Source organism: Nycticebus coucang, chromosome 3 (assembly GCF_027406575.1).
Source record: "Nycticebus coucang isolate mNycCou1 chromosome 3, mNycCou1.pri, whole genome shotgun sequence".
In the NCBI taxonomy this organism is placed as follows: Eukaryota; Metazoa; Chordata; class Mammalia; order Primates; family Lorisidae; genus Nycticebus; species Nycticebus coucang.
Genome location: NC_069782.1, coordinates 102,829,306 through 102,850,497, shown reverse-complemented (window position 1 = coordinate 102,850,497; position 21,192 = coordinate 102,829,306). Strand labels below are relative to the sequence as shown.

Below are 21,192 nucleotides of genomic sequence, written 5' to 3'. Positions count from 1 at the left end.
CAGTTAAAATTAGTTTTCCTGAGAGAACAACTCCAAGTAATCATTCATTACTTAAGTAAGATATAAATGTATTTACTTTTTTTTTTTTTTTTTTTTTTGTAGTTTTTGGCCAGGGCTGGGTTTGAACCTGCCACCTCTGCCATATGGGGGCAGCGCCCTACCCCTTCGAGCCACAGGCGCCACCCTAAATGTATTTACTTTTTTTATGTAAACTAAATTCAGAGTAAGTATCTCTACAGTGTTAGACAATCAGGCCTCTAATGTCTGGATACCAAGCCATACGTAGCCATTGACCACATAGAGAAGAGCTGTAAGAATTCTAGTTATTGTTTTGGTGGTCAGCTATCAAGAAAGAGGAAAGGGGAAGAACATGGTGGCAAGGGACTTGTGTCAGGTCAGTCTCACACAGGTTTCCCTGAAGTAATGCACAACGCGTCTGCTCAAGTTTCATCACCCAGAACTTATATTGTACCAGAATTTCTCTCTCTGTCGAGTCTTTGGTCTTGGGGTTCAAGAAGAAATCCACGGACCACTTGATTAAATGAAAGGGCAGAGTTTATTGATAGAAAGATAAAGAGAGTGATAAGGAAACCTCCACGGTGGCGAAGGGAGGAACCCAAGTGGGAAGCCCATGTGGGCCTCCTGTCTCAGGGTTTGTATACTGCTTTTCCTGTCCTCTGGACAGGAGAGTTTGGGAGATGGAATGTATGTCTGGAACATGTCACAACCAGCCAGGGGCCTCTGGGCAGAAATTAATTTCAAAACAGCCCCTGTGTAGGAATATGGTCCTTCCTGAGGCACATCCCTCTGCTCCAGGTGAGGCTGTGGATGTGTTCCTGCTCTGGCACAGGCAGTCCAGGTGAGATGCTGGGCAGGGTGCTTTTTATGAGTCAGATAATGTAGCTTGTAAAGATGCTGTTTTTGCCCAGAGATGGGGTCTGTAATGATTTTAATTTCTAAGCTGACCCAGGCCTACAATATGGGGGGTGGGGTCTCTGTCCAGCCCTGAGGGGGGAAACCCTGTAGGAACACCGTCTCACCAAGCTGCATGGAAGGATCACAAATGGGTTCCTTTTGCATTATGCTGTGTTAAATGAAATGGGGGTACATTTAACTAAAGAAAAAGAATAGTCAATGGGTTAGGTAACAAGCAATCACTGTCACACAATGTATTTGCTCTTTTGAGTTATTTTGATTCTTTCTTCTGAAAATTCAGTATTTTGTAAGCTTTTTATATGAAAGTATTAAGCCAAATTCTCAAAAATAGAGAGTGACACTTATGTGTTATTCGTTAGAATCGTGAAGCCAAATATTGAATCATCAGAGTGTGTTGAGAGTTCTATTTTATACATCAGATTTTTCCTAGCCTCCCATCAGATATGGGAAAAACAGCAAATTTACTTTCTTATCACTATAGTGCATCTCACACTGGTTGAGAATGTAAATTCTCAAAGCATAAGCTAGGAATAAGTTACTGGAACTATTGTATTTTGATGATTACACTTCTGATTAAATGAAACAAGTTTCCAATAATGATTATACTCACATTATTTCATGCAATGAAACTTATACTACACATTTCACTCACCATAAATTCTACTCCTTGAGAAAAGAGTAAGTGCCAAAATATATCTTACAAATACCATCTAGCTACATTATTTTATCCCCAAATTATTCCTCAAATGACTATATTCCTATTCTTTGAGCAGTGTCTCTGGTGCACATAACATAACACAGGTACTCACAGTTTCTCCTCAGCTCTTAACATGGCTAACTGGAGATTTTATTTCTGGAAGGCAGGTTATGTGGACTGGTAGCAAGCTTGATAATTGTGGTTAAAGGTCTTGGGTTATAGAAATTCACATGAAAGGGAAGATGGGGAGAAAAAACAATTTTTGTTTAAATTATTGTAATATATATAGAACATACAATTTGACATTTTTAAGAGTACAGTTTTGTAGCATTAAAGTGCATTCACGTTGTTTTGCAACCAATCTCCAGAAATTTTTCATTATGCAGAACTGAAGCTCTCTGTATCACTATGAGACATCTTTTCTCTCCCACAGGTCTGTCCTGGCAACCATCGTTCTACTTTGTGTAGAATTTCAGTTTGGCTGAAATTAAAACCTAACAATGTTTGTATTCTTATGATTGGTTGTTTCAATTAGCACAATGTCCTCCAGATTAATGGTTCTTCCATGGTTTTAAGTGTTAGAATTAGGGCTTTAGCATTGCATTGCTTTTTACTTTTTTGTCAGTATGCTTTACCTTAGAAAATAATTCTATACTTGAATTTAGCTCCTGATAATAGCTGTTCTCGAAATTATGTAGTCATAATTGTGACATTGTATTTATTTGGTAGGCAACTATTGTAGTTCTCATATTTCTGTCTTTTTATTTCATATTTGCAGTATTTGTTTTGTTTTCAGGGATAGCAAGAAACTAATATCCAATTTAAGGCTCGAGAACCTCACTTATTCTCTGGTAGCTAGACAGAGAAATGAATTGGGATAAAAACATATTTCAAAAGTAAATAAAAACTTGAAATAGCTCCTCTAGCATTAAAATAGTTTTAACAATTTTATTCTTTAATATAGAAAAAAAGGTAGCCTGCCCTAGAGACTGTCTCTTTCATTGTACTCTCTTGCACAAGCCTACATTTGCCAATGTTGGGGATTATTTTAGGAACTGCTAATTGCCCTTTATGAGAAGTACAAGAAGTAGAGTTATAAGCAGAGAGCAGCTTAAATGTGATGTCACTGGGATAGCCAATTTTCTGGGAAGAGAAGGAAATGGAAGATTTGAGTGCAAGTTTTTTTTTGATGTAGAGTTAGGTATGTCCTCAACTTAGACAGGTGTCATGGTGCAGAGGCAAGTTCATGGGCTTTGAAGTATGACTGACAGGCATGAGTCCCAGATCTGCAAATTACTAGCTGAGTGTTTGGGGCTGTACTAGTGCCACTCAGAATGTGATAGGACTGGTGCCTTTCTGTGAGTTGGTTGTCACAGTCCATAATAAGTACAGAATGAAGTGTGCATTTTAACATTGATCAAGTTTATGTTTGTGCCTGATCCCACTTGGGATCTGTGGATTTGTCTCACTGAACAGGGTCTAGCCCAGACCAAACATTTTTCCACTTGCCTGGTAAGTCATGTAGGCCACAAGCTGGCTGCATTTTGGTCATGCACAGTAGGACCAGGACGTAGCATGTGATGCTGGAAGGTTATTTCAAGTGTAATTAAAAAAAAAGGGGGGGGGGAAGAGTTGGATTAACTAAACAATTAATTGTTTAGCTCTCATTTAGAGATGGTAAAGATTTACAAGAATTTTTTTTGTCAAGCGTGATGCCTTTTGTAGTTCTATATAAAATGAAAATAATTTCAAAGAAGGAAGAAGAAATTTTAACCCTAATTTACACATGGTAAAACAAGATACACTGGATTTTTTTTTTTTTTTTTGGCTGTGTGACATACATTTCCCTTTCAGTAGTATGTTAGATGGTGATAATGGAAGTTACTTAAAAGAAATGAAGAAGAAAGAGGTCAAACTAGTTTTACTAACAAGTGATATCCCTCATGTATTAATTTTATTTTGTAGCTGTAATTGGTGATGAAACTATTTTGTAAAAATGTGCTATCTGTGGAAATGAACTGGCTACTGAACCAATTAAACACTCAAAATTAGGTGGCATTTATATATACAGCATAAAGAAACACATTCAAAACCACCAGAATATTGTAAAAGAAAGAATATTGAAATAAAAATCTAACAGTAGCAGATGTTCAATATTTTGCATGAAACATTACTGCTTTTCAGAATTTGTGTAATGTGGCACTTCAGTTTCCTACGAATAAAAACACCATATACAGCTACTGAGAAACTAATGAACAGTTGTAGCAAAGAGGTGTTTCTAGAAACGTGTCTGTGGCAAAGCCATTGACTCAAGCACTACTTTCTAATGAAACTATACTTTGACCCATTCAGGAATTGGCTAATGATGTAGGAGACCAATCTATAGAAAAAATAAAGCTGATACTTTTTATTGTAACTTAATAAATTAATCACATAACATGGTCCTTCTTTTAGAACTTGTATAATCTTTTACGCAAGCAAAAATAACTGGCCCTTTATAAATAGTTTAAAAAGCACCTACCTACATTACTAAACCTTTCTGAACTTCCATTTTCTCATTTACATAGAGAATATTACAACATTTTTAAATATGATAATCATGGACTAATAATAGGAGACCTTGATTGAATAGCTGCTTTCCCCCCACTAACATTCCAGTCCCTCTAAGGCTGACATCTTTACTCACAATCACTCTTTAAATCTGGATCAAATAGATTTTATTACCAATGTCTTTCCTCTGATCCCTTCCCATACAAAACTCAAAACAAGTAATTTTTTCCACCAATAGTCTCTCTCTCACACACACATATCTTTTTCATATTAATTAAAAGTAATAATTACAATTTTGAGCATTTTTTAAAACTAAATGCTATGTTTAGTTTTTCAAGTACAGTCTTCAATTCTTACATTATCCCAACGAAATGTGTATGTTGTGTTACTGTTTTGTAGGTAAAGGAGTTTAGTTAGAAAACTAAAGCACCTTACTAAAATTCGCACAATTATAGAAAAAAATTAGAAATTGAATCTACTTTGCTCTGAATACAATATTTAACATTGTTTTAACATATTCTTCAAGATATAATTTTTAGCATGGGACATAGTGACCAGTATATATTATTGCTAAAAAAAATACCCATTAAGTAAATGATTAATTCATCGAACAGGTGAATGAATATGATTTGAAATAGTAGTTGTTTATTATGCATTTTCAATGCTATTTTATCCAAATTAGTTTTGTTTTTAGTATGTTGGAAAACAAAATTATCTTATTGGTTTGAAATAAATATATATTTAAACCACTCTTACAAATTAATTAAGGCATGCAAGGCGAGAGAACTGTGGTAAGGGCCTAGCTTAAAATAAGGCAAAGGTCCTGCTGAAAATAATGATAAGAATTAGCCACTGTCCCCCCTCTATAATTGCCACTCTGGAGTCACATAGCTGGTGGTCACAAGATTCTTAGCTTTCTTTGTACATAACATCACCCTTTTGTAACCTAATGTAGTTTTGGAGATATTTTCCTTGTTCTATGGATTAGCTGACCTTCCCAGGCCAGTGGCCTATACCAAAGAACTGATGGTTCCATGGTGAATTCAGCTAATTAGCAAACCTAATTGTCTAATTCTTTGCCCACTAACCTATCTTTTAAAACCCTGCTTCTCAAATTCTTAGGGAAGTGGATTTGATGAATTTCACCTGTCTCCCTCTCTTAGTACCATGCAGAATTAACTTTTTCTCTGCTATAAACTCTGCTGTCTAAACATTTCTGGCTTCCTCTTGGAAGCAGGCAAACAGATCTGGTTGGGTAACAACAATATTGTTTAAGTACCACATACAAAGACATATTACTAAAGAAAAACAAGTTTTAAAAAAAAAAAAAAGAAAAACAAGTTTTTTTTTTAACTGAGATGGATGTAAACAAGTTATTTCAATATTCACTAAGGAGTCTTTGATCATATAAAATTGGGATGATGAACGTGGTAATTCTCATACCTACTCAAATATCTTTTCTAGACATGTCTTAAGGGCATAAACTTTATCTTTATTGTTCGTATGCTGTTCAGAGTCTAGTGTGAGGACACAAATTAAAAATGAGAAGCTTAATTCTCCCTGTGGAAAATAAGGGAAGATTTGTTTCTTCACCTATTTCTTAGAGCATTTACTTTATAAAACTTGTAAATTTAAGTACTTTCTTCTCTCTTTGAAATGTACATAAATCCTTTAAAAAGTATGTAGATAGATCCTCTGTCAGCTATATGACCAAGAATGGCTTTCCCAAGGACCCAGGAGATGGGAGATATCTTTCTGAAATATGATCATGGAGAAAATAACATCCTATCTCCAGTTTGTGGAAGAGAAAGAGCTTACCTCTGGTGGGTACTTGCTTCAATGGGCAAAATTGCCTCCTGTGATAAAGATTTGAGAAGTTAATTTTTACTCTGCATAAAGCCAGTTAGCTAACACAGATGGTCACTCTAATTACCATAGAGTAAACTATGTGTGTCAAATGGGGCTCGTAAGTCCTCTTACTTGAAGACTAGTTATCTGAAAAGCACATATGTAATGAATTTTATCTATTTGTGTATATAAAAGGGAAAGATTTCTCTCTGTCTTCGCAACATCTTAGCAGACTGCCTGTGATGCTAATAACATTCTGTCTTCATGCATATACAATAATCAAAATTCTTTCTTTCTCTACCTTTGTGGAGATGATTTGGGGCTTGGGAGGAGGTTCTATTTTTAATTTTATTTCCATAACAATAGCATTAATACTTTTGTATTGCAAACTCTCAATAATTATTTTTGAATCGGAGACAGAAACTCTAAAGTGACCTATGTGTTTGTTGGCACATTGAGAAAAACAGCAATTACCTAATTGGAAGTGTTTGTGCATTGATAACTTGTTTACTGTTAGAAGTTATTCTGATTGTGGCCCCACTAAGTCAAAGAAACTAACCAGAACCACAAAACCAAAACAAATGTGAATGAAAATAAAATGTCCCTTTTTCCTCTCATTACTTATTTCTGTGACTATTTGGTGTAGTGCTGCTTTGTAATTCAATTTCCCAAACCATTTCTGATTGTCTGAGCTTCCAATCCTTCCCCTATTTTCATATATAAGGGCTCATCTTTGATGAATCAGTAGATGCTGATTCTACTTCTGAAGCATACCCTTTGGTTTTTGTTTCTCTCCCTGACTACTGGTCACTTTTGCTCTTTGAATTTTTCTCCTGTCATGCCATCTACCCAGTGGAGTAAAGATCCACACTAAACCCTAGAATTTCCTTAATTTTCTAAACTCCCCCCTCCAAATTTCCAAACAAGAATCAGAGAGCGTTTTCAATAATAATTAATTATATGTGTTAATTGTATTTTAGGCAATTGGGACTTCACTCTAAAGTCATCCAGTTATAGAGTGGCAAGCCTATAGCTAGAGGGAAGAAGTTTTACAAGGATATGCAATTCCTGTGCTTAAATGAGAGGCATATTGTTTTCAGAAGCTAATAAATATTTAGACTAAATATATACGCCCTTCCAAATAGAACCTGAGGCAACTATGTTCTAAATGAATTATTTTTCTTTGAAAATCCTGTCAAAACCTTAATAACCAAACTGAACAAAATTTGTGGGTTAAAGTAAAAAAAAAAAAATCACAACTGTAATTAAAAAGAAAACATAAAAATAAACATTAATTGCAAATACATTTTTCTAGCTTCCTTTCCCCCCCAAAAAAGGGTTTGTTGTTAGCTTTAGACTATTTAACTTTTATTCTTAGTAGATAGAAGGAGCCCGCAGTTTAAGAAATGGACTTCAGTGACTATTATCCATGTTTTTAGATTTCCTGGAGAGGTATGTTTTTTAAGAGGTAACTGATAAAGAATGTTTATTAATTTATTTTTGCTAAGTGAAAAATATTAATTTATTTTTGCTAGGTTAAATATATTTTTAAATATCTTTATTCTGTAACCATAATTTTTTTTTTTTTTTTTTTTTTTTTTTGTAGAGACAGAGTCTCACTGTACCACCCTCGGTAGAGTGCCATGGCGTCACACGGCTCACAGCAACCTCTAACTCTTGGGCTTACGCGATTCTCTTGCCTCAGCCTCCCGAGCAGCTGGGACTACAGGCGCCCGCCACAACGCCTGGCTATTTTTTTGTTGCAGTTTGGCCGGGGCTGGGTTTGAACCCGCCACCCTCGGCATATGGGGCCGGCGCCCTACTCACTGAGCCACAGGCGCCGCCCTGTAACCATAATTTTTTAAAGAAAGGATACGTCTACCACACACAGTCCAATTAATACAAAACACACCTGAGTAGTGAATGATATTGGGGATAATTTAATGAAACTTAAAAATTAATCTATTTTGAACCCAAGAGTTCTGTATTTACCCACTTTTAAAAGCATAAGATTTTTTCATTATATTTATAACAGAATTTGATATATCTCTCCTTGTTGAGGTTAATAAGCTAGACCAGTGCTATCGCTGGAATGTCTTTCTGGTTGACATTGTATGATGGAATGGAGCTGCCAACTTGATTAATTAACAGGGAGGACAAGACTTTATTTTTCTTCAGTGATTAACATATGTTAATTGGGAGAAATATGAAATCCTTGTTAGAATGAGGAGATGAATCCAACTTATAGCATTATTTATTGTAGTATGGAATAATTTGAGTATATTTGATATTTTGGATACTTTTTAATAAAGTAAGTTTAGTATACTAAGGTGTAGGAAAAAATACATCTCTAATTTTAACTTAAAATCTGTGACTCAATAGGTGATTTAGACTTGTGATTTTATATTAAAATCTTTCTAAATTTATAAACCACATTGAAAACCTTAAGAAAACCTAATCAGCTTATTTTAAATGTAATCAATTTATAAGATTTACTTTATTGCTTGACAAGTTTTAGTTTGGTAGTCTGACAACTTAAATAATTAAAAAGAAATTCAATACACTGAATTTATCAATTCATTTAAAATGTTAATTGAGTTTAGTTAATTAAGTTTCAGAATGGGATGAAGTACTAATCAAGTCTCCTTAAAAGTGAGTATTACAATTCCCTAGATGTAGAAGTACTGTAATTCAATTTCTGTGGCAAACTTAAAATTGTTTTTCAAAATCATTCTATTAAAATTTTCACTAAAAAATTGAACAGGCTATTAAAATACTTGTCCACTCTTTTCTGTGCATGAAACCAACTTTGAGTATATTAGACGAAGCTTATTGACCCCATTTAAAGTAGCTGTGGTAATAGCAGCAATCTCTTTGTCACAGGTGGTCTCAAACCAAGACGTGTCATTTTGCCTATTCAGTATTTTCCATAAGAAATCCAGTCAAACTCGGCAATTCGTGGTTTTTGTAATAAAAATTGAGAGATACTATTGCCTACTGTGCCACCTTTCCTCACAGGTTTTATGAGTTTTGTTTTACACTCTGGGCCTTTTTCTAGCCCACTCCTTTGCCCTGTCACTTTCTTGTCATATGCATGCTATTGACACTAACTGTGGTGTTAAGCACCTTTCTTATTTATATTCTAGGATATTTTTGCACTAGCATTCTTTGTTTTATTTTTAATTTTTGTTGATACATAATAGTTGTACCTTACTACTTGATATATAACTCTAAGATGCTAATATTAATAATTTGATGACTCAGAATATTATTTTATTTGAGGAATATGGAGCAGAAATTTGTTGTTTTTCAAGCAAATGAATGCTTTTATTAACACGGTCAGGGTTGTTGTTGTTGTTTTTTTTAACACGGTAGGGTTTAAACCACAAATACTTGTCAGGTCTGCTACTCAAATGAACTTATAGCTAGACAATGTATGAACCTTAAAGTTGCCTCTTCCCAGGCCAGTTTAAGGTCCAACGCAGACAATTCCATGCTTTCCTCTCCTATCCCTTTAAGGTCCTTTTTAAACATCTCTTCCATTTTATGCCCAGGATCCCTTGAAATGCATCAGGGTATTACATCAACTCGTACAGAATATCAAGATTGCATCTCCCATTCTAAAAAGTCAGATAAAGATGTTAGGTCATCCAAATAAACTCCCCCGACAATCACATCAGATAGTGTACCACATAGAATTTAAATTTTGAACAAAATACATCTCTCCTCCTTTGGTCTCACACGGAAATTAAAGTCCCCAAATCAGACAATACTATTCTCCACCCCTTCTCCAGGTTCAGCAGGCCTAGCCAGATCAGCCCTATCCACATTTCCAGTTCAAAGCTGGTCCTTCCTTCAACAGCTGCCACATGGGCCTGTCTTCTAGAATCAAAATAGCTCCTTCAGCAACTCCAGAGCTGGAGAACTCCAAGGCTGAGTCTCGTGTGTCACACGCAGACCCAAAGTTCCAGGGAGCTATCAGGTCACACAAGAAAGTGCAAAGCACCTCAAAATTTAGAAATAACAACCAAAGCCAAGGAACAAATGTGACTACTCCGAGAACTTACACCCTAGGCCCTAATTCCTGCATGTGAGAGCATTTTCCAAACAAAAGTTACTTCCCCAAACAAAAACATTTAACAATCAAACACTCATATTGAGGTCATCAACCACAGCCCATAGCAGAAACGTAGTGTAAGTGAAGGACAGAGTGCAGACAGAGGGAAAAAAGAGAAAACAAAAGGCTCTCTGGTTACAGCTTCTCCGGGTGTCAGCCAATCTCCATCAGCTGCCCAGAATCCACTGGCTGTGTACCTGAGGCACAATTAGGAGAAACTCTCATCAAGTGGTCAGTCCTGAGAGAACAGCCCAGAACCCTCACCAACTCAACCAAGCAGGACTCTGCCTCTTCTGGATGCCACTGGAATGCTTTCGGTCCTCCACCACAATACTGAACTGTCCCTCTGGCACCCACTTATCCTCCCTGCCCCCACCCCGCTGGACGGCCTTGCTTGCTTGGTTTTGTTCCCTCAGCCACCTTTAGGTTTACTGTCCTGTAATTATTCTACTGATCATCCTTTAGTTTACAACCAAACACGTTATCAACCAAAAAACAAACCTACCTTGATTCTCCAAATTAACAACGTAAACATTTAAACGCTACTCACTTCAAATTAAAAACTAAGCGTGCTCTTACCCTCTTCCCATGTGGATCTTTATTAATTTCCCCAGTGACCGAGGCCCCCGGCCAGCTCGCGCAGGTCCCCCACACACGGCCGAGGCCGCTGCCCCACCGCTGGCTCACCTCTGTCCGGGACCAGCTCCACCCACATCTCTGCCATCTTCGCCATCTCTTTCTCCTTCTCCTCCGCCTTGTCGTACCTGTCGGTCACCCTGCCCCCGACTCCATCGTTTAGGGTCTGCAGATGACTCAGTGCGCTCTCCTCTGAGGCCTCCACCTGGGTTTTTATTTGGATCAGCATATTGTTCATCTCCCACAACCTGCTCCTGTTCCGCGTGTGCGCCCGCCCTGCTCGCGGGTGACAGGCGATGTCCTCGCGCGTCTCCTTGATGACCCACAGCAGAAACTACCCCGAGTCTTCCTCAGGCTCCAGCACCTCCAATTCCTCTGGCTCAGCCAGCTGGTCCATGTCCAGGGGCCGCATCTTTTCCTGCTGCTTCAGAACTGTGGTGGCGATGTGAGCAAAATCAGAGCAGAAGTTCATGTTAATTATACTCCCCACTTCAAGGCCAATTATTGACTCATGCAAGATTCCTTCTTAGTTTGGTTTATTGGTTTGGTTTTCATTCATTCATTCAGTTTTATTTCCATTTTTCAGCACTTTCCTGCTCTCCTACCACCGAGGCTATAAACAGTTATTATATATTCTTTAGTATGTTGTATTGTTCATACATGATACTGAAACATGCATATTGCTATCATGAATGCATATAATTTGTATATGTATACATAAAGTGATGATACAGGACAAATGTCATCATCATACAGCCAGCTTGTGGGGCTGGGGGATGGACCAGCTGCCTCTGCCTTGGCGGTGTTGATGCGGTGGCAGGAAGCAGAGGAACCAGCAGGCTGGAGGGTGGGCAGGGGGGCCCTGCAGGAGGCTCCAGTAGCCAGAGGGGCCAGACAACTGCGGGGGAGACACCAGCACCTAAGGCTGAACAGGGAAACCCCCATTTTCTAGGCCTGGTCAATTTCATGTAAGTTTCCTAGGCCTGGGAATGAAAGGCATTGTAGCCATTCATTCATGTCCCAGAAAGTTCCCAGGCACACTGTCCCAGACCTGCTATGTATAACCACCAGCCCCGCTAAATGTAACTACAGAGGGCCCCATGCGACTATATATACCCCTAGACAAAGAGCCCCGAGAGAGACGGACAGACAGGAAAAGAGAGAGAGAGAGAGAACTTTTCTTTCCCACTTGGGGTTTTTCTCTCTGCCAGGAGCTCTGGCACTTCTGTATTCTTTTCTGTAAATAAATCCTGTCTTACCACTGATCTGTGCTCCGCGGATTCATTCTTCCCAAGACCAAGAACCTACTAAAGAGCGAAAATCCCCGTATCAGTGAGGTATAGTCGTAGATATATATATATATATATCTACATATGTGTCATTCTATTTCTTTTGTTTTGTTTTTTGTAGAGAGAGAGTGTCACTTTATGCCCTTCGGGTAGAGTGCCATGGCATCACACAGCTCACAGCAACTTCCAACTCCTGGGCTTAAGCGATTCTCTTGCCTCAGCCTCCCGAGTAGCTGGGACGACAGGAGCCCGCCACCATGCCCAGCTATTCTTTGGTTGCAGTTCAGCTGGGGCCGGGTTTGAACCCGCCACCCTCGGTATGTGGGGCCGGCGCCTTACCGACTGAGCCACAGGCGCCGCCCCGTGTCATTCTATTTCTTGAAGGGCTCAACTACAACTTGCACTATACCTAGAAACACAAACAGTGTAACCTAATCATGTGTACCCGCATATTAATCTGAAATGTTAAACAAATCCATATATTCTTAATCTAAGTTTTGTTGTATGTTGTTATATGTGCGTGTATATAATTTTTAGTTAGATTTCGTAATATTTCAGTGTGTATAGGCATCTCATTTTCCGTACCCCTTTCCTTAGTGATGTAAATTCAAGTTGCCTCCAATTTCCCACCCCCCAAAATATTGCAATAAGGATCATCTTCACATATGTCTTCTCTGAAAAAAATGTTAGAATTTCTTTGGGCTATATACCTTAGAGCTGCACTTCTGAGCCATAAAAGTGCACATAATAAACTTGACTCTGTGCCATCTCTATCAAATTGCTGTGCAGAACAGCTCGACCAGTCCATATTCCTTCAAACAGGGCCATAGGAAGGTTCCTATATGAGTGAATATCCACTGATATCTGAAGTTATAAAGTTTTCTATTTTTCTGAACACAACTCATTAATTTAATTTGCAATTTACTGTTTATTAATAATTTTAAGGATCGCTTTATCTATCTTTAGATTCTTGAATTTAGTTTTTTGAAAATTCATTATTCATAAAATTTGCAAATGTACTCTCTCATTTGGTAATTTATTCATTAGCTTTGCTGAGTGCCTTTCACTGAAAAGAAAACATTGTGCCTTATGTCATCAAATTGATCAATATTAGTTGGAATCATGCTTTTAAAATTTTCTTTAAAAATCCCCTTTTTCTCCATCTGGACAAAAATGTTCTTTTTTTTTTTTTTTCCAGTTGACTGTTACATATATCCTTCATGTTTATACCTTAACTTAGACTTTTACAGTTTGTGATGTTTGAGAAAAAATTCATTTTTTTAAGTGAAGCAGTTTTCCCAGTTCTATTTATATACCATCTATCGTTTCCACTGATATTTGATGCAGTAAGCATATATTAAATCTTGTGTATACTTGGTTCTGTCTTTGATCTCTTAATTATTCTGATTTAATTTTTTCATCTTTTTATGGAAAGCCTAAATTATTTTATTACTAACTATAGTTTTATTGCAGCATGCATTAACATTGAAAAAAGAAATAACTCCTCTATACTCTGTAAGGTTTGCTTAGCTATTCAAAAGACTTTTCTTCACATAAATATATAATCTAGTTGATTTATCAAAAATCAAACTGAAATATTGGTTTTTGTTTTAATTCAGTTTATATGTTTATTTGAGGAGAATTATGTTATTAAATATCACATTCTAAACATCTCTCTATTTAGCTCATTCTCTATAACTTAAATCTGAGCATTAACAGTTTATCCATAGCCAAGCCAATTTGGGAATCTTGTTTGGTTTATTTTATAAATTTGTTGCTAATGTCAATATCTTATTTTTAAATATATATTCTAGATTTATTGTTGACAGCCTAACGTGTTTAAATAAAGTGTTTAGGTCTATGTAGTATCTTGCATCTGACAAAATTGTTTAAATCTCTTTTTCATAATTTATCCATTGATTCTATTGACTTTTTGAGATAGATGATTTTATCATCTGTACATATCTGAAGTCTTATCAACCATTCCTGGCTTTTCCTTTTCTTATTGTGTTGGCCAAGGCCAATTATACTGTAGATATATACACTGTACAAAACTATACTAAACTGTAGCATCCTTGGTTCCAGTGTTAAAATGAATACATTTAATATTTTCAATATGAGATTGTGGAGGTCATGCCAAGGTTTCCAGTGAAAGAGCATGAGAAATTAGACTAGATAAATCCTACCAATAACGAGAAGGTAAGGTTGGAGCTGTGAAGGGTCATTGAATTTCAAAGGAGACAGGGAAGGAGCATTGCCTGAATTTGAGAAGCCAGTTGTTTCGAAATAGTGATGGAACAAAAGAATGCTACGGGGACCACTCTGGCTACTTTACATGCATGTCTAAATTGATGTTCTTATTTTATTTAGTCCTTAAGTAGATATTTTCTGGACTTGTATTACTTAATTAACTATCAACATAGATCCCTTAAATTACTGATTTAATGACCTCTTAGAATATTTGCAAACGTCAACTTAACATCATCTATGATATCAATCTGATTACAAAAACATGAATGTATTGTAGAAAAAGTAGAATACTAAATATAAACTTACATATTACAAGTATCTTACTGCATCAACACAACCGAATCACTCAGAAATATTTTAGTTTAATGTGACAAAAAACCTATCACCAAGAAGTTGAATCGAAAAGGAAAGAGGATCATTGACAGACTATTGATAATTTTAGATGCTTGATCAAGAGTTTCAAAAAGTCTTTAGAACTCTACCTGGTTGTATTTGTCCATTTATAATGTTCGATTTCCTTACTTTGGACTTCCTGGAAAGGCATGGTCATCTTACATGTCATGAACCAAAGGTATATTGTGACCTTCGGCTCATATATAATGCATATGAAATTGTAGCTAACTGTACCTTTACTTACAAAATATTCATTAAAAAAATTTACAAAGAATTTGCCAACACACTCATACACTTATTGAAGAAGACATACTTTGTTTTTAATGGCAAATAAAAGTTGGGTTATGTTCATAAGAATCATAGGGAATGGGGTTCCTCTAGGTCATTAAAATTTTATTATCAAAGGTTGAGAAAGGGTGCCAGAAAGATAAGGAAAAAGTGATCTTAAATTTTTTTAGCACTTTTGTCTATTTCTTTCTGGAAATGTATGTGTGTATACATGTGTATGTGGAATAGATATTACAGTGTACATATACTTTCTATCTTGTATTATTACTTTGTACTGTATTATTCATAAGAAATGTTTCTGTTCCGAAGCCATCAATACAAATATTATGATAGTATAGCACATCATAATTTGGTAATCATATTAAATTGGCAAACAATTATTTCCAATCGATTTTCTTGTATACATATGCAATTATGCAAATGAACAGTTTTCTTCATGAATGATTACAAAAAATGCTTTCTTTTCCTTGAAATAGATTACTAGAAGTTGAATTACTAGGTTAAGTAAACATTTCACAGTTCTCTTTTTTTATTATATCCTGCTATTACACTTTATAAACTATATTAGTGCATGTTTTACTATAAATTTTCTATGTTAAATTCAAAGAAAACAGTTTGCTAATTATAGTCAAAACATCTAAATCACTTTCATTTTAATTTAAATATTTACACGTTTCTACTTTGTGATTTCCTTGTACATACTGTCTTTTTGGAGGTTTCTGTTTTCTATTTACGGATTTATATGGTCCCTTTTAAGACTAATATTGTTAAATCTGACTCAGATGTCTGAAAAAGGACTAGAATGTATTTTTATTCATTTCTTTTCTTTATAAATCATGTCTGATTAAGTATTTACAGGCCGCAATTTCTAAACATGCAGCCTGTCGTAAAATATATATTCAAAAGACAATATTCACTAAATCTTTTATATTATATTGATTTATGATTGGGCTAAATGTCTTAACTCTACAATAGTCCTCTAAAAAGTCTTAAAACATCTTCAGCTAAATAATTCTAATGCAATCTACCTGTCTGTATAGTACAAAATTAAATTTTGATTATTGCTAAGCTTTAAATTAATTTGTTGATTGAATCTGTTAGTTTGATGCAATACATTGCATAGCTATTGAAATCTTATAGTTCAAAGAGTTTTCAAGTGTTTGTAAAACATTGAAAGTGTAATTGGGATTTTTAGAACCCCAATTACTTATGTAATTTAGAAAACATCAGGCTATTTATTTATCTTTTTCAAAATTAAAGGGTTACGGGTGTTTTTGTTATATGGATGAATTGTATAATGCAGAAACTAGGGATTTTAGTGTGTCTAACAGCAGAATGGTGTTCATTGTAACCGATAGGTAAGATTTAATGATTCCCCCTTTTAGCATTGCCAATATTCTGTATTACCTCTTTGTGCCTGTGTGTATCCATTGTTTAGCTCTCACTTGGTGAGAACATGTCATGTTTGTTTTTCCATTTCTGAGATACTTCACTGGGGAAAATGATCTCCATTTCATCCAAGTTGCTCCAAATGACATCATTTCACTCCTTTTTATGGATGAGTAGTACTCCATGGTGTATATATATCACATTTTCATTGTTTGTTGATCAATCGATAGGCACTTAGGCTGATTAATCTTTGCAATTGTGAATTGTGCTGTGATAAAAATTCAAATGAGAGTGTTTTTCTGATAAAATGACTTCTTTTACATTATTTAGTTATAAAGTAGTGGGATTGTTAGTTTCAATAGTAGGTTTAATTTTAGTTTTTTGAGAAATCATATTCTATTTTGTAAGGATGTTGTACTAATTTACATTACCACCAACAGTACATAGACTTTCCCTTTTCATTGTATCCATGCCAACATTTATTATTAATTTTCAATAATGGCAATTCTCCCAGAGATAAGGTGGTAGCTCACTGTAGTTTTAATTTGCATTTTCCTTATCTTAAGAGATGTCGAACATTTTTTTCCTGTTTGTTAGCCATTTGCCTATATTTCTGTAAAAAAATTTGTTCATGTTTTTCGAAAACTTTTTGATGAGGTTGATTGGTTTTTCTTGCTGATATGATTCTGGATATTAGCCCTTTGTCAGCTATATAGTTGGCTAGTATTTCTCTCATTTTGTAGGTTGTCTATTTATTCTGTTAATTATTTCCTAAGCTGTTAAAACTTTTTAATTCAGTGAAGTCCATTTGTTTAGTTTGTTGTTGCTGTACTTGCCTTTGGGTCCTTAGTTATAAATCCATTGCCTGGCCCAAATATTTCTTAAGGTTTTTTTTAAGAATTTTTATGGTTTCATGCCTTAGATTTTTTTAAAAACATCTTGAATTAGTAATGGTTTTTTATGTGGCAAGAATAAAGATCGTGTATAATTCTTCTATATTGGTCTACCCAATTTTCCCACCACCATTTACTGAATAGGGCATCCTTTCCTCAGTGTATGTGTTTGTCTCTTTTGTTGAAAATAAGTTGGTGCTGGCTATTAGGTTATTTTTTTTTCTGGGTTCTCTGTTCTGTTACGTTTCTCTATGTCTCTACTTTTTTTTTTTATTGTTGGGGATTCATTGAGGGTACAATAAGCCAGGTTACACTGATTGCAATTGTTAGGTAAAGTCCCTCTTGCAATCATGTCTTGCCCCCATAAAGTGTGACACACACCAAGGCCCCACCCCCCTACCTCCTTCCCTCTTTCTGTTTCCCCCCCATAACCATAATTGTCATTAATTGTCCTCATATCAAAATTGAGTACATAGGATTCATGCTTCTCCATTCTTGTGATGCTTTACTAAGAATAATGTCTTCCAAGTCCATCCAGGTTAATACGAAGGATGTAAAGTCTCCATTTTTTTTAATGGCTGAATAGTATTCCATGGTATACATATACCACAGCTTGTTAATCCATTCCTGGGTGGGTGGGCATTTAGGCTGTTTCCACATTTTGGCGATTGTAAATTGAGCTGCAATAAACAGTCTAGTACAAGTGTCCTTATGATAAAAGGATTTTTTTCCTTCTGGGTAGATGCCCAGTAATGGGATTGCAGGATCAAATGGGAGGTCTAGCTTGAGTGCTTTGAGGTTTCTCCATACTTCCTTCCAGAAAGGTCGTACTAGTTTGCAGTCCCACCAGCAGTGTAAAAGTGTTCCCTTCTCTCCACATCCACGCCAGCATCTGCAGTTTTGAGATTTTGTGATGTGGGCCATTCTCACTGGGGTTAGATGATATCTCAGGGTTGTTTTGATTTGCATTTCTCTAATATATAGAGATGATGAACATTTTTTCATGTGTTTGTTAGCCATTCATCTGTCATCTTTAGAGAAGGTTCTATTCATGTCTCTTGCCCATTGATACATGGGATTGTTGGCTTTTTTCATGTGGATTAATTTGAGTTCTCTATAGATCCTAGTTATCAAGCTTTTGTCTGATTGAAAATATGCAAACATCCTTTCGCATTGTGTAGGTTGTCTCTTTGCTTTGGTTATTGTCTCCTTAGCTGTACAGAAGCTTTTCAGTTTAATGAAGTCCCATTGGTTTATTTTTGTTGTTGTTGCAATTGCCATGGCAGTCTTCTTCATGAAGTCTTTCCCCAGGCCAATATCTTCCAGTGTTTTTCCTATGTTTTCTTTGAGGATTTTTATTGTTTCATGCCTTAAATTTAAGTCCTTTATCCATCTTGAATCAATTTTTGTGAGTGGGGAAAGGTATGGGTCCAGTTTCAGTCTTTTACATGTAGACATCCAGTTCTCCCAACACCATTTATTGAATAGGGAGTCTTTCCCCCAAGGTATGTTCTTGTTTGGTTTATCGAAGATTAGGTGGTTGTAAGATGTTAGTTTCCTTTCTTGGTTTTCAATTCGATTCCAAGTGTCTATGTCTCTGTTTTTGTGCCAGTACCATGCTGTCTTGAGCACTATGGCTTTGTAGTACAGACTAAAATCTGGTATGCTGATGCCCCCCGCTTTATTTTTATTACTAAGAACTTCCTTAGCTATACGGGATTTTTTCCAGTTCCATACAAAACGCAGAATCATTTTCTCCAAATCTTGAAAGTAAGATGTTGGTATTTTGACAGGAATGGCATTGAATAGGTAGATTGCTTTGGGAAGTATAGACATTTTAACAATGTTGGTTCTTCCCATCCATGAGCCTGGTATGTTCTTCCATTTGTTAATATCCTCTGCTATTTCCTTTCTGAGGATTTCATAGTTTTCTGTATAGAGGTCCTTCACCTCCTTCGTTAGGTATACTCCTAGGTATTTCATTTTCTTTGAAACTATGGTGAAGGGAGTTGTGTCCTTAATTAGCTTCTCATCTTGACTGTTATTGGTGTACACAAAGGCTACTGACTTGTGGACATTGATTTTATATCCTGAAACATTACTGTATTTTTTGATGAGTTCTAGGAGTCTTGTGGTTGAGTCTTTGGGGTTCTCTAATTATAAGATCATGTCATCAGCAAAGAGGGAGAGTTTGACCTCCTCTGCTCCCATTTGGATTCCCTTAATTTCCTTGTCTTGCCTAATTGTATTGGCTAGAACTTCCAGCACTACGTTGAATAGTAAAGGTGACAGAGGACAACCTTGTCTGGTTCCAGTTCTAAGAGGAAAAGCTTTCAGTTTTACTCCATTCAGTAAAATATTGGCTGTGGGTTTGTCATAGATAGCTTCAATCAGTTTTAGAAATGTGCCACCTGTGCCTATACTCTTCAGTGTTCTAATTAGAAAAGGATGCTGGATTTTATCAAATGCTTTTTCTGCATCTATTGTGAGGATCATGTGATCTTTATTTTTGCCTCTGTTAATATGGTGGATAACGTTTATAGACTGGCGTATGTTAAACCCATGCATCCCTGGGATGAAGCCTACCTGATCATGATGAATGACTTTTTTGATGATAAGCTGTAGTCTATTGGCTAGGATTTTGTTCAGAATTTTTGTGTCTATATTCATGAGTGAGATTGGTCTGAAATTCTCCTTTTTGTTTGGGTCTTTTCCTGGTTTTGGTATCAGGGTGATGTTTGCTTCATAGAATGTGTTGGAGAAGATTCCTTCTTCCTCAATTTTTTGGAATAATTTCTGCAGTACAGGAATAAGCTCTTCCTTGAAGGTTTGATAGAATTCTGGAGTGAAGCCATCTGGACCAGGGCATTTTTTGGTTGGAAGCTTTTTTATTGTTTCTTTGATCTCAGTGCTTGAAATTGGTCTGTTCAGGAGCTCTATTTCTTCCTGGCTGAGTCTAGGAAGAGGGTGTGATTCCAAATATTGATCCATTTCTTTCACATTGTCAAATTTCTGGGCATAGAGTTTCTGGTAGTATTCAGAGATGATCTCGGGTATCTCTGTGGGATCAGTTGTTATTTCCCCTTTATCATTTCTGATTGAGGTTACTAGAGATTTCACTTTTCTATTCCTCATTAGTCTGGCTGATGGTTTATCTATTTTATTTATTTTTTCAAAAAACCAACTCCTTGTTTCATTAATTTTCTGAATGATTGTTTTGTTTTCAATTTCATTGATCTCTGATTTGATTTTGGATATTTCTTTTCTTCTACTGAGTTTAGGCTTAGATTGTTCTTCTTTTTCCAATTCCATAAGATGTCTTGTGAGATTGTTGATGTGGTCTCTTTCTGTTTTTCGAATGTAGGCATCTAAAGCGATGAATTTTCCTCTCAAAACTGCTTTTGCAGTATCCCACAGGTTTTGGTAGCTTGTGTCTTCATTGTTGTTATGCTCAAGGAAGTTAATGATTTCCTGTTTTATTTCTTCCTGCACCCATCTGGTATTCAACATAAGATTGTTTAATTTCCATGCTTTTGGGTGGGGTCGAGCATTTTTGTTAGAGTTGAGTTCCACCTTTAGTGCCTTATGGTTTGAGAAGATACAAGGTAAAATTTCAATTCTTTTGATTTTGTTGATATTTGTTTTGTGTACCAGGATTTGATCAATTTTGGAGAATGTTCCATGGGGTGATGAGAAGAATGTATATTCTTTATCTTTGGGATAGAGTGTTCTATATGCGTCTATCAAGCACAGTTGTTCTAGGGTCTCATTTAAGTCTCTTATATCCTTGTTTAATTTCTGTTTAGAGGATCTTTCCAGCTCTGTAAGAGGAGTGTTAAGGTCCCCTGTTATTATGGTATTATCAGATATCATATTGCTCAGACTGAGTAAGGTCTGCTTCAAGAA

General features: G+C 36.0%; 1 pseudogene; it reads right to left on the bottom strand.

Moving 5' to 3' along the window:
- Positions 1-10,749: 10,749 nt before the first annotated feature.
- LOC128581074 (MORF4 family-associated protein 1-like) lies at positions 10,750-11,196 on the bottom strand (annotated as a pseudogene).
- Positions 11,197-21,192: the final 9,996 nt, after the last annotated feature.